Consider the following 27,578-nt stretch of genomic DNA (forward strand, 5'->3'; position numbering starts at 1 on the left):
TCAAAAGTCCCTCCCCAGCCCTCTTGGAGACCCCTGGAATGGGTTGTGCAGGGAGGTGGTTGAGGCCCCATCCCTGGAGGTGTTTAAGCCCAGGTTGGATGGGACTCTGGCCAGCCTGATCTAGTGTGGGGTGTGCCTGCCCATGGCAGGGGGTTGGAACTAGATGATCCTTGTGGTCCCTTCCAACCTTGACTGATACTATGATAGTATGATACTATGAGTAGGGGGGCAGGAGAACCTTGCTTGACCTGCTGGCCACACTCATGCACCCCAGTGAGGTGAAGTAAGAGTTCTGTTTGATTTGGGATGATGAGTATGAGCCTCACCTTCCTGTTCTGTCGTTTCATGCAGTCAGCAAAGTTCTTAGTTATTATTTGTGGTGGGATTGTGGTTCAGGCTGGCAGGGGAGCACGTGGGACGATGATGTCTGTCACAAGAAGGTGATGTGTTTCCAGCAGAGTGGATCTGCTTCCAAAACTTTTTCAGGAACAATGAAGAGCATTTTGTTCCAGGAGAGAGCTGATAATAACTGCTCAGAGAGCTTGTGGAGTCTCCTTCTCTGGAGACATTCCAAATCCACCTGGATGCATTCTTGTGTGACCTGTTCTAGGTGATCCTGCTTTGGCAGGAGGGTTGGACTTGAGAATCTCCAGAAGTGCCTTCCAACCCCTAGCATTCTGTGATTCTGTGAGAGCTACTCTTTAAAATTATGACACTTAACAAGCAAACTAAGGGAGGAGGGAAGGTGGTGGGGGTGGGGGTGTGTTGTGTGTATTATTGTCCTGGGATTTCTGGAACAGAATCCCAGGCCAGCCATGGGCTGCAGGTTGGAGTCATCCTGGGCAGCTGGCTCAAGCTGGCTCCAGGAGCATCCCCATCCCATAAACACCACACTGAGCATAAAGGGGGAAGGTTCCTCCTGATTGGACTCCTGGCTTTGTTTTGGTTCTTCCTGACCACACTGATTTTGACCACGCTCATTTTCCTTCTCCTGAGGACTTCCTTCCATGCTGGGGTAACCACCTTGCATTTGCTGTGCTGAGTGCAACTTCATATTTGGGTTAGTTTGGCTTCTTCCTGCAACCTGTTTCATTTCAACCTGTGGGGCTTTCCCTCTTTAACTGGATCCCCCTTTCTCTGCTGGGCAGGGGCCATCAGGTGGAGGTTAGCCCCAAATGTAGGTGGACAATTCTGTTGGGGTAAAATATCTAGTGGAGTAATTTAATCAGGTGTTCTCTGAACAAATGTAAAGTGCTCTTTTGATTGAGACTTGGTGTTGGCCCCTAGTTTGACTCATGCCTGGTGATTGTTGGCCCCCAGCTCAGCTTTTGCCCAGTGATTGTTGGCCCCCAGTTCAGCTTCTGCTTGATATTGTTGGTTCCCCAGCTCAGGCAGAATCAGTTTTTACCTCAGTTTCCTGGGTGGGTCTGTCCATGAAAAGCCTGTGAAGAAGGTGGGAGCATTCCACTGTCTGGGTGCTGGGGTGTACCATCCTGTGTGATGACGCCAGGCTCTGTCTGAGCTCCACAGAAATGCTCCTCTTTGCCTGGAATCCCAATATGTTAATTTCCCTCTCTCATAAAGCCACAGAGAGGCTCCTTTTATGAAGTTCTGCAGACTCCCACCTTCTTCCTGAGGCTGCACTGGGCTGAGAGAGCCATGGTAATGCTCTGTAATTAATTTGCCAGGCAGGTAACTTCTGCAGGGCCATAATTTACTTATCTGTCTGCAACTCAAATGAATCCCCCACTTCAGGACCTTAATCCTCTTTTCTGCCTTTTTATCTCCTTTTTTAGCTCGGAGTTTCATAATTCTTCACAAGAGGCTGCTTTGCAACCTGTGTTTTGGGGATGTTCTTGTGATGTTCTCACCAAACCCTTAGAGCCATGCATGGCTAATGGGAGACTTCATTCCTCCACCTCACCACTTAGGAGGGAGCTAATTCAATTAACAGTGAAGATGCAACAATGCAGGAGTGGAAAAAAAAAGAAGGTTTATATTTGGAGGGCTGAAGATTGGAACTTCATCCAAGTGTGGTCTGAGATGTGCACAACCTCCTGAAGGTCATAGTTTCATAGTTTCATAGTTTCATTCAGGGTTGGAAGGGACCACAAGGATCATCTAGTTCCAACCCCCCTGCCATGGGCAGGGACACCCCACACTAGATCAGGCTGGACAGAGCCTCATCCAGCCTGCTCTTAAACACCCCCAGGGACGGGGCCTCGACCACCTCCCTGGACAACCCATTCCAGGGTTTCACCACTCTCATGGTGAAGAACCTCCTCCTCACATCCAGCCTGAATCTCCCCACCTCCAGCTTCATTCCATTCCCCCTAGTCCTATCACTACCTGAGATCCTGAGAAGTCCTTCCCCTGCCTTCCTGTAGGCCCCCTTCAGATACTGGAAGGCGACAATTAGGTCACCTCGGAGCCTTCTCTTCTGCAGACTGAACAGCCCCAACTCCTTCAGTCTGTCCTCATAGGAGAGGTGCTCCAGCCCTCTGATCATCCTCGTGGCCCTTCTCTGGACACGTTCCAGCACCTCCACATCCCATTCTCCGTGCTGTAATTCCCAGAGGAGTGGCAGCAGGTGAAAGTTAGTCAGTAACTGTAACATAAGCAAGGTTTGGAGCTGTTTAATTTTGCCCTGTCCTTGGGGTTCTTTTCTAATAACTTTATTATTTGAATCACAGAATGGTTTGGGTTGGAAGGGACCTTAAAGATCATCCAGTTCCAAGCCCCCTGCCATGGGCAGGGATACCTCACACTAGAATCATAGAATCACAGAATCAATAAGGTTGGAAAAGACCTCGGAGATCATCAAGTCCAACCTGTCACCCAACACCTCATGACTACTAAACCACGGCACCAAGTGCCACATCCAGTCCCCTCTTGAACACCTCCAGGGATGGTGACATCACCTCCCTGGGCAGCACATTCCAATGGCCAACAACTCTCTCTGGGAAGAACTTTCTCTTCACCTCAAGCCTAAATCTTCCCTGGCACACTAGAGACTGTGTCCTCTTGTTCCCAGGCTGGTTGTCTGGGAGAAGAGACCAACTCTCACCTGGCTACAACCTCCCTTCAGGTAGCTGTAGACAGCAAGAAGGTCTACCCTGAGCCTCCTCTTCTCCAGGCTAAGCAACCCCAGCTCCCTCAGCCTCTCCTCTTAGGGCTTGTGCTCAAGACCTCTCACCAGCCTTGTTGCCTTTCTCTGGACACATTCAAGTGTCTCAATGTCCTTAAATGCCCAATGTTCTTAAATTGAGGGGCCCAGCACTGGACACAGGACTCAAGGGGTAGCCTAACCAGTGCAGAGTACAGGGCAGAATGACCTCCCTGCTCCTGCTGGCCACACTATTTCTGATGCAAGCCAGGATGCCATTGGCCTTCATGGCCAACTGGGCACACTGCTGGCTCATGTTCAGCCAGCTAGACCAGCTTGCCTAGAGGCCTCACCCACCCTGTCTTTGAAAACCTGCAGCGAGGGAGCATCTATGACCTCCCTGGGAAACCTGTAGCTGACACAAATAAGGAGTTGGTGTCTGTCTCATAATGTCTGAAATTTGTCACACTGTGATTTTCCTGGTTTCCAGGAAGAATGCCACATGAAGGAGGACAGAAATGCTAAATCAAGTCTAAATCATAAAATCTCCATAGGGAAAGTCAGAAAAGACCTCTAGGAGCATCAAATCCTTTACCTAACACCTCCATGACTATTGGACTGTGTCCCAAAGTGCCACATCTCATCTTTTGAACACCTTTCAGGGATGGTGACTCAACCACCACCTGCAGCCTGTTCCAATGCCTGACTACTCTTGCAGCAAAGAAATTTTTCCTACTATCCAACTGAAATCTCCCCTGGTGCAACTTGAGGCCATTGTGTCTTGTCCTATTACTTGGCAGAAGAGGCCAACACTTCAGCCTCCATCAAAACGTTAAAAATTGATCTGGAATCAAGGAATTGCTTGAGTTGGAAAAGACCTCCAAGATCACTGAGTCCAACCATCCACCCAACACCATCATGGCCATTAAATCATGTCCCAAAGTGCCATGGCCATACATTACTTGAACACCTCCAGAGCTGGGTGACTCCACCACCTCCCTGAGCAGCCTAACCCTCATGTGTTTGGTTTATGTTGCTGCACTTGGATCTTCTAACCCAGTGAAGGAGAATTTATTCTAAGGAGGAATTTTGAGTGCAACCATTTAATCCTGGGAGCAAGTGCCAGGGTGGAACGTGGTACTTTGGGACGTGGTTTAATGGCCATGGTGATCTTAGGTTGATGGTTGGATTCGATCTTAGAGGTCTTTTCCAGCCCAAGCATTTCTATGATTCTGTGATAGGAAACTGGATCAGAAGGAAATTCCTCTTGGTCGCTTTGGAATTTCATTGTCATCATTCTGACGCAGGCCCTGTGCTGGGTAACTTTGAAGCTGAACTCTTTTCAGGCTGGGCTATGCAAGCCCACCAGCTCAGAGTGAAGCTGTGGTGGACAACAGAGCAAATCTAGGGCTATCTAACAAAAATCCATGAAACAATGCAAAACCTTGAGCAGCCTCACTGCCAAGGAGCAGGAGGTTTGCAAGGGACAAGGAAGGCGTAAGGTTTGCAAGGTACCAGGAAGGAGTTAATCCCAGGGAGGAATGTGGAGGAGCTGCCAGAGAAGAGTGACATTGTTTTTCCCTGATGTCAGCACAGAAACCCTAACACAAAGAGGTGAATGTTGTCCTCTGGAGAGCTGTGGAGAAAGGCTGAATGTGGAGCTTGTGCCGAGGCCGCCAGCAGCATTACAAACTGCTCGGCCCAAGATGACAAAGTGTTTCCTGGAACCAGGAGCTGCCTCCAGACATCTGGGCAGGACCAGCGCTGTGGGTGACAGTCTGAGCACCCCGAGATGCGAGTGTGGCGGTGCTGGAAGTTGCACCCCTGCTACAGAACCAACAAGGTTCAAATCCTTAGCACTGGTGAGGCCCCGCCTTGAGTACTGAGTTCAGTTTCGTGCCCCTCACTCCAAGAAGGTTATTGAGGGGCTGGAGTGTGTCCAGAGAAGAGCAATGAAGCTGGTGAAGGGTCTGCAGAACAGGGCTGGTGAGGAGCAGCTGAGGGAGTGTTCAGCGTGGAGAAAAAGCATTTGATGGGAATCTGTCTGGCTCTACAGCTCCCTGAAAGAAGCTTGGATCCAGGTGGGAACTGATTTCTTCTCCAAGAAACAAGTGATAGGAGCAGAGGAAACAGTCTCAAGTTACACCAGAGGAGATTTAGGTTGGACATGAGGAACAATTTCTTCCCCAAAAGGGTTGTCAAACCCTGGAACAGGCTGTCCAGGGCAGTGGTGGAGTCTCCATCCTTGGAGGGGTTTCAAAGCGGTGTAGATGCAGTGCTGAGGATATGGTTTAGTGGCAACCTGGCAGTGCTGGGTTAATGGTTGGACTTGATCTTGAGGTTCTTTTCCAACCAAAATGATTCTATGATTCTGCTTCCTGAGGTTCTGGTAGTTTTGGTCTTACCATGCAGGGTCCTGAATCTGGGTCGAGGCAATCCCAGGCACAAATACAGGCTGGGCAGGGACTGGCTGGAAAGCAGCCCTGAGGAGAGAGACTTGGGGGTGCTGGGGGACAAAAAGCTCAAGATGAGCTCTCAGTGTGCACTTGCAGCCCGCAAAGCCAATCAGATCCTGGGCTGCATCAGGAGAAGTGTGGCCAGCAGGTCGATGGAGGTGATCCTCCCCCTCTACTCAGCTCTGGTGAGACCCCACCTGGAGTACTGCCTCCAGTTCTGGAGCCCCTATTACAAGAGGGATGTGGAGGTGCTGGAAGGTGTCCAGAGAAGGGCCATGAGGATGATCAGAGGGCTGGATCACCTCTCCTATGAGGACAGACTGAAGGAGTTGGGGCTGTTCAGTCTGCAGAAGAGAAGGCTCCGAGGTGACCTCATTGTGGCCTTCCAGTATCTGAAGGGGGTCTACAGGAAGGCTGGGGAAGGACTTGTCAGGATCTCAGGTAGTGATAGGACTAGGGGGAATGGAATGAAGCTGGAGGTGGGGAGATTCAGGCTAGATGTGAGGAGGAAGTTCTTCACCATGAGAGTGGTGAAGCCCTGGAATGGGTTGTCCAGGGAGGTGGTCGAGGCCCTATCCCTGGAGGTGTCTAAGCCCAGGCTGGATGAGGATCTGGGCAGCCTGATCTAGTGTGGTGTGTCCCTGTGGTCCCTTCCAACCCTGAATGATACTATGATACTATCAAGCCAATTCATAGCACTCTGTGGGGTTGTTTCACTTCACAGCTCAGTATATACACAGCTATTTTTCTCCCATACATCTGCATGTTGAGTCTGTCCTGAAGAATTCAATTTATTCTGTATTTGGGAGGTGATGGTCTGCAGGACATGTAGACCCAGCTGCAACAGAAGTGTTGTTTCACTTCAGTGTAGGCAGCACATAAACTCTCATGTTTGTTCCACCATAACGGGAATGAAATACTTGCTGATATGTCTGGATCTGTAGCCGCTCTTCTCAGCAGCTCCAACTTGCCCTACCTTGATCCACCTCCCAGATGGGAGGCTTCACAATTGGTCTGACTGTCCATCACAGCTGAGATTCATTTTCTGCTATTCTGAAGCCTACAGAAAGGTAAACAGAAGGAGAAAAACCCGAAGAGAAGGTTTTCAATTGCTCGGTGTTTTTATTGCAGAGGTTGGTATTAACCTGCCCTGCACCCTTGGCTCAGCCTTGTCAGGAGGCTCTGCCACTTCTGGGCTTTGCCTGAACATCAAATAGTCTGTGGTGTGTTCATTAGGAAAATCAGATTCTGGACCTCCCAGGAAACTGCTGCTTAAATCTGCTGTGAACAAAGTCAAGCTGTTCAATGCTGTTGCCTGGCAGGAGGGGCAAATGTGAGTTGCTGAGGTTATGGTGCCAAAATGGGGCAAGCTGTGAGGACCATGCTTGGTGGCAAAGGGTCTTTCTCTCCACTGTCTCCATGAAGACAGTATGACTGCTTGTGGTGGCTTCTCAGAGTTTAAAAGCATGATAGAAATGGCCTCAACTTGCACCAGGAGAGGTTTAGGTTGGATCTGAGGAACAATTTCTTCCCCAGAAGGGTTGTCAAGGCCTGGACCAGGCTGCCCAAGGCAGTGGTGGAGTCACCACCCCTGGAGGTATTTCAAAGCCATGGAGATGTGGTGCTGAGGACATGGTTTAGTGGTGACCTGGCAGTGCTGGGTTATTTGTTGGACTCAGGTTTGAACGTTTCTGCCAACCAAAATGATTCTGTGGTTGCATGCTATAGTACAGATGCATATGGAGGGGACAACAGCACCTGTGGAGATTCTGGAAACAAGCTTGAACAGAGTGGGACCAGGTTGTTCCCACTAAAGCTAATGGAAGTCACTGCTTTTCAGAGGAATATGCCCCTGCAAGAACCTGCTGAGTTTTTCTTAGTATCAGGATTCTAAACCTTCCAAGTCCATGTTTACATAGGATAAATATCCCAGGAGAAGTGTTTCACATCATAAGTGATCTCTTGCTTTGAAATTTATAGTTTAGGGAAATCTGAGATTAAAAAAAACATCCTGAAGACTGCCCAGAGAGGTGGTAGAAGCCCCATCCCTGGAACCATTGCAGGTCAGGTTGTTTGGGGCTCTGAGCAACCTGCTCTAGTTGCAGATGCCCCTGCTGACTTCAGGAGGGTGGACTAGATGAGCTTTGAAAGTCCCTTCCCACCCAAACCAGTCTATGATTCTATGGTACTGATGGAGGTGAGACACTTACACAGGTTGCCCAGAGAATTTGTGGATGTCCCAACCCTGGAGGTATTGAAGGCCAGGTTGGATGGGGTTAGAGCAATCTGGTCTAGCTGTTGTCTCTGTTCCTGGCAGGGGTCTGGAACTAGAGACCTTTAGTGTCCCTTCTAACCCAAGCCACTGTGATTTTATGACTCTAAGACACTGTTTTGGGCAGGTCCTTGGTCTTTCTCCTCCTTGCTGTGTGTGCTGGGGGGTCCCAAAGAGGAACACTATTGGAATGGAATGGGCTGGGCTGGAAGGGACATTGAAGATCACCTAGTTTCAAACCCCCTGCCACCTTTCACTAGCCCAGGATGCTCAAAGCTCTGTCCAACCTGCCCTTGAGCACCTCCAGGGAGGGGGTATATGTTCCTGGCACAGATGCAAGGAGGGGATTTTGCCCCTCTGCAATGATGTGTCCAGCTCTGGAACCCTCAGCACGAGAAGGTGTTGCACCACCTGGTGCGGGTCCAGAGGAGTCCACAACAGTGGTCAGAGGGCTGGAAGCCCCCTGCTGTGAGGCCAGGCTGAGGGAGCTGCGCTTGTTCAGCCTGGAGAAGAGAAGGCTGCAGGGAGACCTTCTGGTGGCCTTTCAGTGCTTAGTGGGAGTGTGTAAGAAAGACAGGACTCGGTGCAAACTCCTTCGGTTGCCGATGTCCCTGCTGACTGCAGCGGGGCTGGATTTGAAAGCTCCCTTGCACCCCAAACCATTCTATGACGCTACGACATTAAAAGCAAGCTTTCCACTGTCAATCCCCGCCCCTGCACAGCGCCGGGCTCCACCTCTCCTTAGGGAAGGAGCGCGGCGGGGCCCTAAGGGGGCTGCGGGGCGCGATGAATGAAAGAGACAAACAGCGGGAGGGAGGTAGCCGTCCCCTTCCCGCCCTCTGATACAGGCGGGCGGGAAGGCCCCTACAGCCGGGGATGTAGCTCAGTGGTAGAGCGCGCGCTTCGCATGTGTGAGGTCCCGGGTTCAATCCCCGGCATCTCCAGAGGCTTTCATTTTCCCTTCGCGCTTTTTTTTTTTTGTGTCGTTTCTCTTCCCTTTTTTCCTGCGAGGCCGCAGATTTCAAGAAGTGGACCACACAGAGCATTTCTCCCAGTACATCGTTACTTAGCCGGGTTTATCGCCCTCGAGAAAAAGAAAAGCGAGGAATAAGCACTGTGGGCCTACGTCGGAAGATAATTAAAAAGCGAACTGCATTGGCCGGGAATCGAACCCGGGCCTCCCGCGTGGCAGGCGAGAATTCTACCACTGAACCACCAATGCGCGCTCTGTAGAGTTCTTTGGTGCTGCAGCCCTCCAACATCGCGCACGAGAATGACTGGGGTCGGCTCACTGCTCTGTTTGTTAGTCTCATGTCCGCGTACTGTACTCATGAGTATTTCACCACACTTTACACTCCTAGCAAGCACCTCTCGTTCCCAGAGTACAAACGAAGCCTGTTCGTGCACTTGTCATTGATCAGTTTTGAGCCAGGCGGGGGTTGGTCTCTTCTCCCAGGCAACCACCAACAGAACAAGAGGACACGGTCTCAAGCCGCACCAGGGGAGGTTTAGGCTGGAGGTTAGGAAGAAGTTCTTCCCAGCAAGAGAGATTGGTCATTGGAATGTGCTGCCCAGGGAGGTGGTGGAGTCACCATCACTGGAGGTGTTTAGGAAGAGAGTGGATGAGGCACTTGGTGCCATGGTTTAGTTGATGAGATGGTGTTGGGTGATCGGTTGGACTTGATGATCCCTGGGGTCTTTTCCAACCTGCTTAATTCTATTCTATTCTATCAGACATCTGTTCAGAACATCTGTGAGGGTTGGCTGAGGTACTGCAGAAATCTGTAAATCAGGAGTTTGACGATTCATGTGCCTCCCTGGAGCTCAGATGTTGCTCTGGAGCATGCTCTAGAAAGCCTTTTCGAAGCTGCATGGCACAGACTCATAATTGGCTGTGTAGGAGAATGATGAATGCTGAATGTACAGGGAGAATTGAGACCTATCCTATTAGAAAATGATGGCCCAGAACTTCAGGACTGGTTGAAATTCATAGATTGATTAGAATGGTTTAGGTTGGAAGGGACCTTCAAAATCATCTTGTTTCAACCCCCCTTGCCATGGACAGGGACACCTTCCACTATCTCAGGTTGCTCAAGGCCCCTTCCAGTCTGGCCTTCAGCACCTCCAGAGATGAGGCATTCAGAACCTCCCTGGGCACCCTGTCCCAGTGTCCCACCACCTTCACTGGAAAGATTCTCTCCCTAATCTCCAGGCTAAATCTCCTCTCTTCCAGCTCTAAGCCACTCCTCCTCCTCCTCTCACTACAAGCCCTTGTAACAAGTCCCTTCCCCAGACCTCCTGTTCCCTTCTTCAAATCCTGGAAGGCTGCTCTGAGGTCTCCCTTCTCTTCTTCGGGCTGAATAGCCCAAACTCTCTCAGCCTATCCTCATAGGTGAAGTTCTCCAGTCCTCTGATCATCTCTACAGCCTCCTCAAGACCCACTACAGCAGGTTCATGTCCCTCTTGTGTGGGGGCCACCAGAACTGGACACAGCACTCCAGGCGAGGTCTTGCCAGAGCAGAATCACTGGAGGTGTTTAGGAAGAGACTGGATGGGGTACTTGGTGCCATGGTTTAGTTGATTAGGTGGTGCTGGGTGATAGGTTGGACTCGATGATCTCAAAGGTCTTTTCCAACCTGGTTAATTCTATTCTATTCTATTCTATTCTATTCTATTCTATTCTATTCTATTCTATTCTATTCTATTCTATTCTATTCTATTCTATTCTATTCTATGCTGTTCTGTCCTATTCTATTCCATGCTATTCTATTCTATTCCATGCTATTCTATTCTATTCCATGCTATTCTATTCCATGCTATTCTATTCTATTCTATTCTATTCTATTCTATTCTATTCTATTCTATTCTATTCTATTCTATTCTATTCTATTCTATTCTATTCTATTCTATTCTATTCTATTCTATTCTATTCTATTCTATTCCATTCCATTCCATTCCATTCTATTCTACTCTACTCTAATTCTATTCTAAATCACCTCCCTCATCCTGCTGGTAACTGCAGGCCTTTCAAGATGGCTCCTAAAAGCCTCTTCAGCAAAGGCTTCTGCCTCTGCTTCCAGAGCACAGGAAATGTGTGCCATCCTTGGTGAGCTCTCCTGAGTGGAGCCACACGCACATCAACTTCATTTTAACAGGTCACGGAATAAGCTGGGCATTTAAAAATATCCACCTACCCAAAAGGACAAATGAAGAGGCACTGTGGAGCCTTCAGCAAAGGCTGCCTGCGACCAAACAAAACAAAACAATCGTTGGCAATCTCTTAGGGACGACTGATAATGTAGAACAACTTGTCAGGGCAGGTTAAAGTTTTAAGGACTAGCAATTTTGACAGCGTCCCTCTGAGCACAGTGAGAGCGCAGGGACGAGCAGGACAGCAAAAGGTCACTTGGTCACACATATCCGGCTGCCTCCCTGAAGTTTAGCTCAAGACCCACCAGGCACGTCCCAATTAATTATTTAAATCTGCAGGGAAAAGGATTTCTGCAGATGAAAAGGCAGAATCTGAAATTCTAGGGAAGGAAGCTCCGGGATGGAGCTTTGGAGTCTCCTTCTCTGGAGTCTTTCAAGACCCATCTGGCTGTATTCCCTGCCCTAGGTGATCCTGCTTTGTCAGGGGGGTTGGACTGGATGGTTTCCAGAAGCTCATTCCAACCCCTACCATTCAGTGGCTGGAATGGTCAAAACTCAGCATAAGCTGGCAATGGTCACTTGCAGGCCAGAAAGCAGCCATGTCCCAAGCTGCATCAAAATCAGTGCGACCAGCAGGATGACACAGGCAATTCTCCCCTACTGCTCTGCTCTGCTCTGGTGAGGCCCCACCAGGAGCACCGCATCCAGTTCTGGTGCCCCCCACACAAGAAGGCCATGGAACTGCTGGAGCAGGTCCAGAAGAGGCCATGATCAGAGGGCTGAAGAACCTCTCCTATGGGGACAGGCTTAGAGAGCTGAGCGCTCTTCAGCCTGGAGAAGGCTCCAGGGAGGCCTTAGAGCAAACAGCCTTCCAGTACCAGGAAGTGGATACAGGAGAGCTGGGGAGGGATTTCTGACAAGGGCTTGGAGTGCAATGAGAGTGGGTTTGAGTTGGAAGAGGGGAGATTTAGACTGGAGATGGGACAAGAGGAAGCAGCCTCAAGTTGCACCAGGGGAGCTTTAGGTTGGACATGAGGAACAATTTCTTCTCTGAAAGTGCTGTCAAAGCCCAGCCCAGTGGTGAAGTCCCCATCCCTGGAGGGTTTTCAAGGCCTTTTAGAGGTGGTGCTGAGGGCCCTGGTTCAGTGGTGACCTGGCAGTGCTGGGTTAATGGTTGGACTCCATGGTCTTAAAGGTCTCTTCCAACCAAAATGATTCTGTGATTCCATATACACTGATCTGTCACTGAGACCAAAACAAAAAGTAATCTAGCACAAATTCCAGACAACCTTTTCCCTATGGAATCTCTCTCTGGCACACATGAAGAGAAAATAAATTTAGATGATTGATTGATTTGTTTTATACTTTGTGCCACAAGAAATCTCTTTCAACAACAGCAAATAAATACACTTGGATAGTCCAAGCTGTCTTGCTCTCTAAAAGATCTTATTTATCTTTTCTCCCTCTCTGCTGATGGAATTCATGTTCTGTCAGACTTAACTTGGCTCTTTGCTCCAGATTAACAGGGATGCTCCACATGGCTTATGCCCATCTCTCCCATAGCTAAGCTGTCCATGCAGGGAGAGGCAAATTCATTGAATGAGTTGGGTTGGAAGGGACCTTATAGATCATCTAGTTCCAAACCCCATGCCATGGGCAGTGGCACCTTCCACTAGACCAGGTTGCTCGTCCAACCTGGCCTTGGACACCTCCAGAGATGAGTCATTCAGAACCTCTCTGGGCAACCTGTTCCAGTGTCTCACCACCCTCACTGGAAAGAATTTCTTCCTAATCTCCAGTCTGAATCTCTCCACCTCCAGCTCAATGCCATTGCCCCTTGTCCTGTCACTTTAAGCCCTTGTCAAAAGCCTTCCCCAGCTCTCCTGTAGCCTGGAAGACTGCTCTAAACTGGGGCCTTCTACTTTCAAAGCTGCAGTTTTTAAAGCAGTGGATGCTTGTAAATGTTGCAGCCTAGAGGGAAAACAAACACAGCCCAGCCTGGTGCAGTTGGTAAGCAGCGTCAGACACCAAGCCACACAGTTTTACTTCCCAGTGACACCTGACACCAGCAGCCAGAGATGGGCATGCTTTAAATGTTTCATCGCAGCCATGACCAAGCACATCCATTTTCCAGGAGGACCTCCCTTGGGCTTAGGGCCATCAGGTGATGAAAAACTCAACATGGGCCAGCTCTTGCACTGGCAGCCCAGAAAGCATCAGTGTCCTGGGCTCCATCAAAAGCAGTGTGACCAGCAGGATGAGGGAGGTGATTCTGCCCCTCCACTCTTCTCTGCTGAGACTCTACCTAGACTACTGCATCCAGTTCTGGGACCACCAGCATAAGAAGACCATGGAACTGCTGGAGCAAGCCCAGAGGAGGCCTTGAAGACAATCAGAAGACTGGAGCAACCTCACCTATGGGGACAGGCTTAGAGAGCTGAGGCTCTTCAGCTTGGAGAAGGCTCCAGGGAGATCTTAGAGCAAGCAGCCTTCCAATACCTGAAGGGGGCTACAAGAGAGCTGGGGAGGGACTTTTGACAAGGGTATGTAGTGCTACGATGAAGGATAGTGGGTTTGAGATGGCAAAGGGGATATTTAGACTAGAGATTAGAAAGAAATTCTTCACAGTGAGGGTGGTGAGAACAGGTTGCCCAGGGAGGCTGTGGATGCTCCCTCCCTGGAGGTGCTCAAGGCCAGGCTGGATGAGGCCTTGAGCAACCTGGGCTAGTGGGAAGTGTCCTTGCCCATGGGCAAGGGGTTTGGAACTAGATAATCTTTGAGATCCCTTTCAACCCAAACCATTCTATGATTCTATGAATCCTGGCTGAGGAAAAAAAACCCTCCACAGATAAACACTGCTACTGTTTCTGTTGCTTTGTTTCAACTCTTCTCTGATGATCATCACCCTTTGCCCCTCACAAAGCTGTTTGCTGAAGATAGATTAGAAGCAAGCATATTTGCGAGTGCCTGAGCAGATTTTCTCCTGGTGATACAGAACTCTGGTGGGCAGTCAGGAAACAATGACAATCTTTTCCTCCATCTTCCCTTGCTAATGAAGAGAAACTGCCTCTGGGGTTAAGGACAAAAGGTGAACCCTCCCGGAACACAATTTACACCTGCTGAGCACATGGGTTTGGGGCAGTGAAAAACCCCGATCTTGGCAGGTGTCCCAGGGACCAAGCCACATGCACGGAGACTTGGGAGGGAATATTTTCACCCAGACATTAAATAAAAACCAGAATTCCAGAGGGATGGGGAATAGAATAGAATAGAATAGAATAGAATAGAATAGAATAGAATAGAATAGAATAGAATAGAATAGAATAGACCAGGTTGGAAGAGACCTTCAAGATCATCGCGTCCAACCTATCATCCAACACCACCTAATCAACTAACCCATGCAACCAAGCACCCTGAACACCTCCAGTGATGGCGACTCCACCACCTCCCTGGGCAGCCCATTCCAGTGGGCAATCACTCTCTTTGTGTAAAACTTCCTCCTGACCTCCAGCCTGAACTTCCCCTGGCACAGCTGAGACTGTGTCCTCTTGTTCTGGTGCTGGCTGCCTGGGAGAAGAGACCAACCTCTGCCTGTCTACAACCCCCCTTCAGGGAGTTGTAGAGAGCAATAAGGTCACCCCTGAGTCTCCTCTTCTCCAGGCTAAGCAGCCTCAGCTCCCTCAGCCTCTCCTCATAGGGCTTGTGCCCTGCCATGGGCCCCTCACCAACTTTGTTGCCCTTCTCTGGACTCGCTCCAGCAAGTCAACCTCCTTCCTAAACTGAGGGGCCCAGAACTGGACACAGTACTCGAGGTGTGGCCTAACCAGTGCAGTGTACAGGGGCAGAATGACCTCCCTGCTCCTGCTGGCCACACTGTTCCTGATGCAGGCCAGGATGCCATTGGCCTTCTTGGCCACCTGGGCACACTGCAGGCTCATGTTCAGCCTACCATCAACCAGCACCCCCAGGTCCCTCTCTGCCTGGCTGCTCTCCAGCCACTCTGACCCCAGCCTGTAGCACTGCATGGGGTTGTTGTGGCTGATGTGCAGAATACACAGTTTGTGATACTTGAAGGCACTTCATTTGGGTTTTTTTGCTCTACTTCATAAAACAATAAAAATCTTTCGCTCTTCAAAAGCTAAGAACCAATCTTTAACTAAGACAAAAATACAGCTGACAAGGAACTAAGATGAAAAGACAGCTGTGGTTTGAAAAGAAGCCTAATGAAGGGAGGAAGGAGCCCATCCCTCCTATGTGAATGTGGGGGGGAACCTCTCCTGGAAGGGGAAGTGGTGAGGTAAACGTCATCTTTAGGAAACTTTTCACTCGAGCCTGCAGTGTGCCCAGGCAGCCAAGAGGGCCAATGGCATCCTGGCCTGCAACAAGAACAGTGTGGCCAGCAGGAGCAGAGAGGTCATTCTGCCCCTGTACACTGCACTGGTTAGGCTGCACCTCCAGTACTGTGTCCAGTTCTGGGCCCCTCAGTTTAGGAAGGAGGTTGACCTGCTGGAGCAAGTCCAGAGAAGGGCAACGAAATTGGTGAGGGGCTTGGAACACAAGCCCTATGAGGAGAGACTGAGGGAGCTGGGGTTGCTTAGCCTGGAGAGGAGGAGGCTCAGGAGTGACCTTCTTGCTCTCTACAACTACCTGAAGGGAGGTTGTAGACAGGTGGGTGTTGGTCTCTTCTCCCAGGCAGCCAATACTAGAACAAGAGGACACAGTCTCAGGCTGCACCAGGGGAGGTTCAGGTTGGATGTTAGGAAGAAGTTCTATACAGAAAGAGTGATTGCACTATGGAATGGGTTGCCTAGGGAGGTGGTGGAGTCACCATCATTGGAGGTATTCAGGAGGAGACTTGATGGGGTGCTTGTGCCATGGGTTAGTTGTTTAGGTGGGTTGGATTGGTTGATGGGTTGGACACGATGATCTTGAAGATCTCTTCCAACCTTGTTTATTCTGTTCTATATTCTATTCTAAGAGCAGCCCAGCACCCTCATTTTCTACCCCCTCTCAGATTCTGCTCGTTTGTGAAGAGTTTCTGAAGCGCAGAAGCGCTGGGGTGCAGTTTATGTTCACTTGGAAACCGGATGCTGGTGCATTCTGCACTCGTGCCCTGTTTTGAATCAATCAAAAATTACCCTACATTGATACTGACAGGGCAGCCACATCTGGCTTAGACAACAAGCCTGCGGGCTGGGAGGACAGGGCCTTTTCCCACCTCTCACATTTCTCAGGATGCTTTGGGTGTTTGTCAAGAGATGAAACAGCAACACTCAGTGCCATGTTAGTGCATGTATATGGGGTAAGCATTCACATATTGAGCTTGTGCCTGTATTGGCTCATGGTGGAAATTATTCACCACAAATTGCATGCAAATCCTTTTTTAATCTTAACCTCCTTCTCAGCTTCTCACACTCTCTCAAAAAAACCCAACCCAAACCATACCCCACCCCCCACCCCAATTTATCCACTTTTGGGGTGTGAGGTTTTTTTGTTGTTCTTTCTGTTCAGCTGAGATAGTCCCCTGGATTCTGGGCCTGAGTATCTAGGTATTGTGCTGATTCCAGCTGCCACTCAAGCTCTTCTTCCTGTTTAAGAGCTCCTCGTGTGTCTGGGATAAAAACTGCTTCCAGCATTGGTGGCCTGAATATCACTTACTTTGCAAAACTTCTGAAACCCAACCTTGCAGTTGTTTACCAACTCGAAATACCACCCAGAGAGCTGCGAGCCATACATTATTATTGCAGTTTCCAATTTAGCTCCTCTGGTTATAGCTGACCCAAGAGGGAGGGATTAGGTTCCTACAGCCTCCTCAGATGGGACCTGTTGCTGACATTTAGCTGAGGAGGGACTGGAGCGTGGCTGAAGGATGCCATGGGAAGGAGAAGTGCCCCCTTCCTCACAGCTGCAGCAGGTTATTTTTCAGTGCCTGATAGAAATCATGTCTCATGCTGCCTGTAAACCATGTTGAGTAAGCAGTGAGCGTGGAGGAACAGCAATAAAAGCACTTTCTGGGAGGCAGCCAAGAAGCAGGGTTAGACACACAGCTGATCCTGAACGCCTGGCATAAGCCACAGACAGGGCAGTGCATGGGGTGTGCAAGGTCCTCTGTGTGTGACAGCAACTGCATCAGGCAGATAGGCTTGTGACGGGCATATGAGCTCCTGAGTCACAAGATCACCTCATGGTTTGCACCAGCACAGAATCACAGAATCGAGTTGGAAAAGACTTGTAAGATTACCGAATCCAACCATCAACCCAACACCACGATGGCCATTAAACCAGGACCCAGAGTGCCATGTCCACGTTTCCTTCAAGGATGGTGACTTCTCCACCTTCTCGGGCAGCCTCTTCCAATGCCTTGCAGCAAAGAAATTGTTCTTCATATGGAACCTAAGCCTCCCCTGGCACATTTTCAGGCCATTTCCTCTTGTTCTATCACCTGATATTAGGGCAGAATAATCCAGATTGTGAATGACTCCAGTACAGAATGAGATTTATTAAGACTTCTTTCTCTCCACCATGCTTTTTTGACCCCCTAGGCAAACAGGGAAGGATCTGCAGTCGATGGATGGGCACCGATTGGATGGGCACTGATTGGATGGGCATTTGTATTCTAGAATGGGTGTTGTACCTTGCATTATAGAACAGGCATTGACAGAATGTGCATTGCTTCATATTAATATAATGAATATCTTAGAATCATAGACTTGTTAGAGTTGGAATGGACCTCAAAGATCAGGCAGTTCCAACCCCCCTGCCACGGGCAGGGACACTTCACACTAGATCAAGTTGCTGAGAGCCACATCCAGCCTGGCCTTAAAATCCTCCAGGGAGGAGGCTTCCACCACGTTCCAGTGCCGAGGCTTCCACCACGTTCCAGTGCCTCACCACCCTCATGGGGAAGAACTGTTCCCTGTTTGTTTGTAAGGAAAACCCCTTTGTGCCCCAAAGGCGAAGCACCACCACGCCTTAGGAATGAAGGTGGTGATCAATCACCTAAACACCACTTCCTAGTTCAGCAGTAAGGGCGAACAACACAAATAATAAGCCGCAGCGCCCACACAAGCTGCCCGCCGCGGGCTGTGCAGCCGGGGAAGGTCCCCGCCGCCTCCCGCAGCCCGACGGGGAGGAGGGGTCGGGGCGCGCCGCGCCGCCCCTGCCGGCAGGCCGGGGCGGGAAGCGGGAGCAGGCCGCGGCCTAGCACGCTCCGCCCTCCGCCAGCAGCACCGGCCTGCCGTGAGGCCCAGCCGCGGCCTGCCGCCCAGGGCAGGGCGGGGAGGTGAAGGCGGAGCGGGCAGGGGAGGGCCGGCTGCTGGAGGCGTGCCGCGGGCGGAGGAGGAGGCGCGGAGGCAGCCGGCCGCTACCAACCCACCCCCCCCCCCCGCCCCCCCCCGGCTTCAGCCGCCGGCCGGCAAGCGGAGCAGAGCGGGCCCGGGCTGCTCCTGTGAGTGGGGCTGGGGGGTTGGGTTTGGGGGGTGCTGGAGGGGGGGTTAATGGCGGTGCCCGCCTCGGGGGTGGCTGCGAGGGAGCCGGCAGCGGGGGATCCGGCAGCGGGAGCAGGGAGCGGTGCGGTGTGCGGCAGCCGCGGCTCCTGCGCCGGCAACCGGCAGCGACCGCACCGGCGCTGCCGCCGAGCCGGGTCTGCCCTTCTGCAGAGTGCGGGGAGAGCTCACCCCGCTGCGGCTGCCAGCCGCTCCCCGCCGCTTCGATTCGGCTTTTGGCTAGGAAGAAGGGCCGGGAAATGGGGCATACGGCTGGGTTGTGGCGGCGGCGTGAAGCCCTGGGCAGCTGTCCCGTTGGTGCGGGTGTTGTCGCTGCGTGCTGAGTGTCCGCATCAACTGGTGGCTCTGCTTATGGAGAGGTGTTTGAACGTGGGTACAGCTGTGTATGGCAAGGGGGGGATGCAGAACTCCTTAAGTGGCTTTTCTTTCTCAGAGCTGGGAAGGCATCTGTTATTAAAGCATCTCTCATTACAGAACCATAGAATTGTTTGGGTTGGAAAAGACCTTTAAGATCGTGGAGTCCAACCATCAGCCCAGCACCACCATGGCCATTAAACCATGTCCTGAAGTGCCATGGCCACAGGTTTCTTTAACACCTCCAGGGATGGTGACTCCACCACCTCCCTGGCCAGCCTGGTCCAATGCCTGACCACTCTTGCAGCAGAGAAATTGTTCCTCATCTCCAACCTAAACCTCCCCTGGCACAATTTCAGGCCATTTAATCTTGTTTTATCACCTGATCCTAGGGGAAAAGCCCAACCCCAACTCACTCCAACCTTCCTTCAGGGATTTGTAGAGAGCAATGAAGTCTCCTCTCAGCCTCCCCTTCTCCAGGCTGAACAACTATGGGTGCTTCAGCCGTTCCTTGTAATACTTGTTCTCTAAACCCTTCACCAACATCTCCTGCTATTAAAGGATTCTCCTATTACTAAGCACCTTCTATTATTGAATAAAAAATGATGCTTTAGGCAATGACTAGCCTAGCTGTAGTTGTGCTGAGCTCTGGAGAATGAAAGTGGTTCCTTCTCACCTGCACCGAACAGGGAGGTGGTGGAGTCCCCGTCCCTGGAGGTGTTCAAAAAAGGATTGGATGTGGCACTTGGAGCCACGGTTTAGTTGTCAGGAGGTGTTAGGTATTAGGTTGGACTTGATGATCTCTGAGGTCTTTTCCAGCCTGTTTGATTCTATGATCTTTATGGGATGATTTCTGGGTGAGAGCATCTGGGTGTAACCAGTAAGTCCTAAACTTTATCGAGTGCTTCTCTCTTCTAAGCAGCCCCTTCAGCAGAGGTTTGTCAGCCCATGGCTGCAGGAAAAAGTGTGAATTGTGTGTATGGAGACCTTGAGTTCAAAGCAGAGTTACTATCTGCCGAACTGACTCTTTACGGGTTCACAGGTTGCAGCGGGTTGGAAGGGACCCTCAAAGGTCATCTTGTCCAACCTCCCTGCAGTCAGCAGTGACCCCTCTGACTGGATCAGGCTGCTCAGGGCCCCAGTAGTCCAGTAGGACTCTTGTGTGCAACTCATAGTGAAATCACAATGAAAGTGAGCTCCTTTCCATCTGTTGCTGGAAGAAAGGGCTCTCCCTTCTCCACTCTAGAGCAGCTGCACTTTTCTTCTCCTTGCTGCCCTTCCTTGTGTCTCATTAGAGCTGTTGGAGGTCCTCACACAAGCGAGCTATGCCTGCTGCAGTGGTGCTGAGCTTTCTGAAGGCAGTAGGAGCAGGAGCACCTCTCCAGCCTCGCTGGGCACAGTCAGGTTCCAGCTACCCTCAGGACAGCTGCAGAGGCAAAGACTGTTGAAGGTTTGGAGCACCACGGAGGCTTGGATATGTTAGCAGTACAGACTCTTGCAGTTGTCTTCCTGTGGCTCACTGTTACGAGGACATAGCTGAGACTTCCCTGAGTCATGAGACTGCTTAGTGTAGTCTCACTTTCATTCTCTGTCTGCAGTCTGCTTGTGCACTGAGCTCCCTTTGAACTGTAACTGCTTTCCACCTAGAAACTTACCCTGCCTGAGAGTTTCCCTCAAGTGTAATTATACTCTACGTTGGCCTGAAGGCTCTCAGGTCCCTTTCTGAGGACAGTCTTTTGACCATGGATGAGAAGCAAGCTTGGAGACTCAGCTATTAGGAGTGTGGTGTATTCTGAAGTGATGCTAATCAGACCTGGTTTTTCCTCATTTGTTTGTGGGTATGGTTCCTCAGAACTGAGGGCCACAAAGGTGATCAGAGGGCTGCAGCACTTCTCCTTTGAAGATGGGCTGAAAGAATTGGGGCTGTTCAGCTGGGGAAGAGAAGGCTCTAGGGAGACCTTTTGACTACATTTCAGTATCTGAAGAGGACCTACAAGAAGGCTGGGGAGGAACTGTTTAGAAGAGCCTGTGGTGGTAGGATGAGGGGCAGTGGTTTGAAACTGGGGCAGGGTAGATTTATACTGGACATTAAGAGGGAGTTCTTCACAATGAGAGTGGTGAAACACTGGAACTGTTGCCCAGAGATGTGCTGGAGGCCCTGTCCCTGGAGACAATCAAGGTCAGATTTGATGTCACCCTGGACAGCCTGATCTAGTTGGAGATGTCCCTGCTGACCACAGTGGGTTGGCTGAGATGCCCTTCAAAGGTCTCTTTCAACAAGCTGCAGTCTATGAACCTGTGTAAACTGCTCAGTGATGAGCAGTAGGTGAAGATCAGCTCATAAAGACTCCCTCTGATAGTTGAGGACCTTTAAGGGTTGATACATGAGGGAAAATCCAGTCTTTGCTCATTCCTCAGCAGGAATAAGCAGACTGTTGTTATTTTAATGTTAGCCCATTTGATTTAGGCTTAAGTTTGGAGGGCAGTTTTGGGTATCACATCAAGCAGGATTTTCTCTGGTGGCCTGGTGAGCTGTCATTAATGGAAGCTGGGTAGTTGTGGTGGGTTCAAAGGCTGTTAATAGAGACCAGTTGCCCCAGTAAGAGCTCAGGCCCCCTTTTTGCCACCTGCCTTGTCTTCTCCTAAGCTTTAGCAAATATTGTGCTTTTTCCACAGGCAGCTTGCAGTTGCTGCTCTCAACTTTCACATGGAAGTATCTTGATGGTTTCAAAACAGGGCTTTTGTTTCCAAGCAGCTCTGTTAGGCAACAGTTTTACTTTTATCACAGTGCTTGTTTGCAGGCTGGCAACAGGACTTGCAGAGTTCTTCTGATTCTCAGGAGTCAATTAATTATCACAAGAAGGACATGGAGCTGTTAGAGTGGGGTCAGAGGAGGCCTCAAAGGTGATCTGAGGGCTGGAACACCTCCACTGTGAGGACAGGTGAGGACAGTCTATTTTCAGTGGCGTCCTGTGATGGGACAAGGGGCAATAGACACTAAACTGGAACACAGGAAGTTCCACCTCATCATGACAAAGACCTTCTTTGCTGTGAGGGTGCTGGAGCCCTTTGCAATCAGTTCTGTGGTATCATGGGGTTGCTTTTAGAAACATCCCCCCCTGTACTCAGCACTGGTGAGGCCACACCTTGAGTACTGGGTTCAGTTTTGGGCCACTCACTCCAAGAAGGAAATTGAGGGACTGGAGCAGAGCCAGAGAAGAGCAAGGAAGCTGGTGAGGGGTCCAGAGAACAAGGCTGGTGAGGAGCAGCTGAGGGACCTGGGGTTGTCTAGCCTGGAGAAAAGGAGGCTGAGGGAAGACCTAATTGCTTTCTACAACTACCTGAAAAGAGGTTGAAGCCAGATGGGGGTTGGTCTCCTCTCTCAAGGAAGAAGTGATAGGAGGAGAGGAAATGGCTTTGAGTTGCACCAGGGGAAGTTTAGGTTGGGAATGAGGAGAAACTTCTTCCTGGAAAGGATTCTCAAACATTGGAACAGGGTGCCCAGAGAGGTGGCTGAATCTTTGTCCCTGGAGGTGTTTCAAAGAGGCAGAGATGTGCTGAGGGCCATGGTTTAGCACACTAGACTTAATAGAGTTAGAGAATGGTTGGAATCAGTCTTAAAAGTCTTTTCCATCCCAAACAATTCTGTGATTCCGTGACTTTATATCCCTAAATGTCTGCCTGTGAGCCAGGCTCCCCTGGGAACCTGTAGCTCCATCTCAAAAGGGGCTTCTAAATGCTGGATGAACTCACCCTGAGTCATGTCCTGGTGCTGCCTGTGGAGTCCAGGTTAGTACTTCCCCGTGGCTGGGGACAAAGTCTTGGGCTGTGCCTTTTCATCCGTGATTCTGTACCCGAGTGCTGATTCTGATTTGGCAGTTGCATTGTGGACACTCCCTCCCCTGGGGCTGGGTTTGCAGGTTCTATCAGCTCTCAATCTTAATTCCAGTCTATAAAACCAGGCCACTTCCTGGATACGCCTCAGGAATCACCACCTTTGCAGTTCATTTGAGCAGGTTTGTGTATGCAGGCCCTAGGTCTGCCCCTGCAGTACTCCAACCACCTCTTCTAATCCTTCCTCCTTGAGTATTTGACTTGAGGGGGAAAGCAAGCCATGGATGTAGTTCAGCCACAGTGTTCTGCTGGGCTGGTGACTGATCCAATGTCTGCATCAAAGATGAGGGGAATGAAGGACATCAGAACAGAAACAGATCTAGACTGAGTGCAACTAGCTAGAATGTATCTTGCAGCTGGTAGCCAGTCACAAGTGGTGTCCCCCAGGGCTCAGTGCTGGGACCAGTTCTCTTTAATATCTTTCTCCATGATCTGAGTGAGGGGAGTGAGAGACATCAGAACAGATCTAGACTGAGTGCAACTAGCTAGAACATATCTTTCAGCTGGTAGCCAGTCACAAGTGGTGTCCCCCAGAGCTCAGTGCTGTGACCAGTTCTCTTTAATATCTTTCTCCATGATCTAGATGAGGGGAGTGAAGGACACCAGAACAAATCTAGATGGAGTGCAACTAGCTAGAACATATCTTTCAGCTGGTAGCCAGTCACAAGTGGTGTCCCCCAGGGCTCAGTGCTGGAACCAGTTCTCTTTAATATCTTTCTCCATGATCTGAGTGAGGGGAGTGAAGGACATCAGAACAGATCTAGACTGAGTGCAGCTGGCTAGAACATATCTTTCAGCTGGTAGCCAGTCACAAGTGGTGTCCCCCAGTTCTCTTTAATATCTTTATCAATGATCTGGGTGAGGGGAAGGAGGCACCCTCACTTAAAATGCTTACTTTTCAGTGTGTGCAGATTTGGGGGGTGTGTGTGTGTGGTGGGTTCCATGGCTGCTGTTAATCCTTAGAAAGCAAGAATGCTTTTTTGAACTGTTTAAGCTAAAGGTAATGTTGGCACTGGGCCAGGAAAGGATGGAAATCTTCCTTGCCTACATGTAGTGAGGCTGGAGAGTAGGTTTCCTAGCCCTTGGATGGCTGGTTTTGAAGTTGTCTTTCAGTAGGGCAGGAGGGAATTGAAAGGCTTTTCCCATAAACCTTGGTGAGTATCTGCTGATGCTGGGAAAGCTCAACATGCTCATGACCTCAGGGTTTCTTCTTTGGTTAGTTCTTAAGTGCAGTGCTTGGGACTGCAGCCATCGCTAAGCATCCCCTGGGGCTCAGCCGACCTCTGCTTCCCTTGCAGGATGGTGACCTAGCTGAAGTCCCAAGAAGCATCTAGAAATCAAGCTTTTCCTCTCAGCAACTTTCTGAGGCAGCTTTCTTGGTGGGAGGATAATGAAGCAGCAGAAAAAGAAGTAGTGAGGTTGCACAGAGATGTGGTTGAGTGCCCATCCCTCAGCCTTGGATGTGGCCCTGGGCAGCCTGCTCCAGTTGGAGGTGTCCCTGCTGACTGCTGGAGGGTTGGACAAGATGGCCTTTGAGGGTCCCTTCCAGTCTGATGCAGTCTGTGAATCTGTGAAAACAGAAAGACTGGAGAGAGGACCCAAACAAGTTTGTTCCTTCTGGGATACAGCTCAAAGCAGCTGGGTTGTCATCTGCTGCAGGCTGGGAAGTTCTTGATAGCTGAGTACAGAAAGCAAAGGAAGTGGTTTGAAGTAGTGGGCACCATGAGAAGCAGGGAGGGTAGCCCACCTCTTGGTGTGCATGACAAACACCATGGCTGCTTTGGGGCAGGATAGCCAAGCTCCTTGTCTGCACTGCAGTGTGGAATGGAGCTTCCTCAAATGATAAGCTACTGCTCTCTTCCATGGTTAGAGCAGGGTGGCCAGTGGGGATTTTGGGTCTGAAGTTCTGACTACAGGAACTTACAAAGCTGTGGTGAAGTCCATTAGCTGTCTGTGGGTTCTGTTTATGTGCTTGCTTGGTGAGGAAGTTCTTGGGTAATTGGTGAGGAAGTTCTTCAGTAATTACCCAATTGGGAATGGTTTTAAGCTGAGGGAGAGTAGGTTTAGACTGGATCTTGCCAAGAAGTTCTTCAGTATGAGGGTGGTGAGACTCTGGAATGGGTTGCCCAGAGAGCTTTTGTATGCCCCCTCCTTGGAGGTGTTCAAGGCCAGGTTGGATAGGGCATTGAGCAACCAAGTCAAGTTGAGAGGTGTCCCTGCCCATGGCAGGGCACAAGCCCTGTGAGGAGAGGCTGAAGGATCTGGGATTGTTTAGCCTGGAGAAGAGGAGGCTCAGAAGAGACCTTATTGCTGTCTACAACTCCCTGAAGGGAGGTTGTAGCCAGGAGGGGGTTGGGCTCTTCTCCCAGGCAACCAGCACGAGAAGAAGAGGACACAGTCTCAAGCTGTGCCAGGGGAGGTTTAGGCTTGAGGTGAGGGGAAGGTTTTTCACAGAGAGAGTTGTTAGCCATTGGAATGTGCTGCCCAGGGAGGTGGTGGAGTCACCATCCTTGGAGGTGTTCAAGAGGGTACTTGGTGCCATGGTTTGGTAGCTGTGAGGTGTTGGGTGACAGGTTGGACTTGATGATCTTTGAGGTCTTTTCCAACCTTGTTGATTCTATAATTCTATGATTCTATGTCTAAGGTCCCTTTCAACCTAAGCCATTCTCTGATTCTGTGATGAATTAAAGTGCCAAAACTTGTGTTTAAGAACCCAAAATAACATTGGGAGGCTTTAGGAGAGCACCTGGAGGGTGGACTCTCCCAAGATATCAGCCATGTTTAAGCTTGAGGAGGGCAGATTTAGACTGGAGAATAGGAAGAAATTCTTCACAGTGAGGGTGGTGAGACCCTGGAACTGGTTGCCCAGGGAGGTTGTGGATGTTCCCTCCCTGGAGGTGCTCAAGGTGAGGCTGGATGAGGCCTTGAGCAACTTGACCTAGTGGAAGGTGTCCCTGCCCATGGCAGGGGAATTGGAACTAGATGATCTTTGAGGTCCCTTCCAACACAAACCATTCTGTGATTCCATTCTGTGTTTTGTACCCACTGGAATTCATCCTTGCTCTGTTGCTTTGTTATAGCTGTGGCTGATAATAATTAATGGAGAAGTCACAAGTGCATGAGTCAGTGGCCCAGGCTTGTGCTGGTGGGTAGATAAGCTATGGCTGCCCTTCAAAGTGTGCTACTTTATTCCTTTGATTGTTGTTGTTGCTGGTTAGGTAACAAGTAGGGCAGAGATGAGACCTGTGCCATCAGAGGAGAGAGTTGCTTGGTAGCTGCTAGGAGTGCTGCAGGTGAAGGGTCTTCAGTTTGGGTTGGTTTAAACTTTAATCACTTCGGTTTAAGATGCTTAATGCAGGTTAAGGGAGGTTCTCCTCCACCTCTACTCTGCTGTAGTGAAGCCACATCTGTAGTTCCGGGCTGCCCATGTCAAGAGAGACAGGGAACTGCTGGAGAAGGTCCAGTGGAGAATTCAAAGATGCTGAGGGTACTGCAGCATCACTTTGAAGAGGAAAGGCTGAGAGACCTGGGGCTGTGGAGGCTGGAGAAGAGTAGCCCCAGAGGGGATATCCTCAATGCTCAGCAATATATGATGGTTGAGGATTGAGAGGATGAGGTCTAAACACTTTTCAGTGGTGCCCATTGACAGGACAAGGGGCACAAACTGGAAGCCAGGAGGTTCCATCTGAAGATGAGGAGAAAGTTGTTTGGTGTGAGGGTGCTGGAGCCCTGGAGCAGACTGCCCAGGGGGGTTATGGAGTCTCCTTCTGTGGAGAGCTTCCAAACCCATCTGGACATTGTCATGCTGGGCAAGCTGCTGTGGGTGCCCCTGATTTAGTAGGAGGGGTTGGAGTGGATGATCTCCTGACATCCCTTCCAAACTCACCATGCTGGGATTCTGTGGCACCCTAAAAAGGTGGTGTTAACCACTTCAGTCTTGTAGCAAGCACAGGAGAGAGCTGGTGGGTGGTGTTGCTGAGGGAGGTGCTAAAAGGGTTACTTTCTGAGCACCCCCACCTTTGTGTTCTGATTTGGCCACTTCCTGTGTTGCCAGTGTCAACCAGAATCATATGACTTGAAGTCCTCAAGTTCCCCAGAGTAAGAATCCTGCTGGTGGCCTGCTCTCCTGCTTTCCTGAGCAGCCATCATAGCCATTGTCTTCTAAGTAGTCCTACAAGAAACTCAAGAAGGACAAGGAACTACTGGAGGGAATCCAGCATAGGGCCACTGAGATGCTGAGGGGATTGGAACATCTTGCACATGAGGAAAGGCTGAGACCTGGGGCTGTTTAGTTTGGAGAAGAGGAGGCTGATGGGGAGCTTCTCAATGCTCAGCAAGAGATAAAGCATGGGGGGCAAGAGGCTGGGGCCAGGCTCTTGTCAGTAGTGCCCAGTGGCAGGTCAAGGGGCAATGGGCACAAACTGGAACCCAGGAGATTCCATGTGAAGGTGAGGAGAATCTTCTTCAGTGTGAAGGTACTGAAGCCCTGGAGCAGGCTGCCCAGAGAAGTGGAGGAATCTCTATCTCTGGAGACTTTCAAGATCCCCCTGGATGTATTCCTGTGTGACCTGCTTTAGGTGATTGTGGTCTGGTAGAGAGGTAGAACTGAGGGAGTTGGGGTTGTTCAGTCTGGAGAAGAGAAGGCTCTGAGGAGACCTTATTGTGACCTTCCAGTATCTGAAGGGGGCTACAAGAATGCTGGGGAGGGACTTTTTAGGGTGTCAGGGAGTGATAGGACTGGGGTGAAAACTAGCAATGGGTAGATTGAGATTGGATGTGAGGAAGAATTTCTTCCCCATGAGGGTGGTGAGAGACTGGCACAGGTTGCCCAGGGAGCTGGT

The 27,578-nt window shown here is 50.3% G+C and overlaps 1 protein-coding gene and 2 non-coding genes across 4 annotated transcripts in view; 2 read left to right on the plus strand and 1 right to left on the minus strand.

Annotated features, from left to right (window-relative positions):
- Window positions 1–8,706: 8,706 nt before the first annotated feature.
- On the plus strand, window positions 8,707–8,778 carry TRNAA-CGC (transfer RNA alanine (anticodon CGC)). The gene has a single exon. It is a non-coding gene; the product is annotated as a tRNA-Ala (tRNA).
- Window positions 8,779–8,985: 207 nt separating this feature from the next.
- Window positions 8,986–9,056, minus strand: TRNAG-GCC (transfer RNA glycine (anticodon GCC)). The gene has a single exon. It is a non-coding gene; the product is annotated as a tRNA-Gly (tRNA).
- A 9,309-nt stretch (window positions 9,057–18,365) lies between these two features.
- The window catches only part of GPD2 (glycerol-3-phosphate dehydrogenase 2), a 77,468-nt gene continuing 68,255 nt past the window's right edge, over window positions 18,366–27,578 (plus strand). For both annotated transcript variants that reach the window (XM_068166794.1, XM_068166796.1), the window contains exon 1: window positions 18,366–18,431. The gene's annotated coding sequence lies outside the window, so the exon portion shown is untranslated. The remainder of the gene's footprint in view (window positions 18,432–27,578) is intronic.

This window comes from Melanerpes formicivorus, unplaced genomic scaffold, assembly GCF_026170545.1.
Source record: "Melanerpes formicivorus ecotype bairdi unplaced genomic scaffold, bMelFor1.0.p_v2 SCAF_106, whole genome shotgun sequence".
NCBI classification, from domain to species: domain Eukaryota; kingdom Metazoa; phylum Chordata; class Aves; order Piciformes; family Picidae; genus Melanerpes; species Melanerpes formicivorus.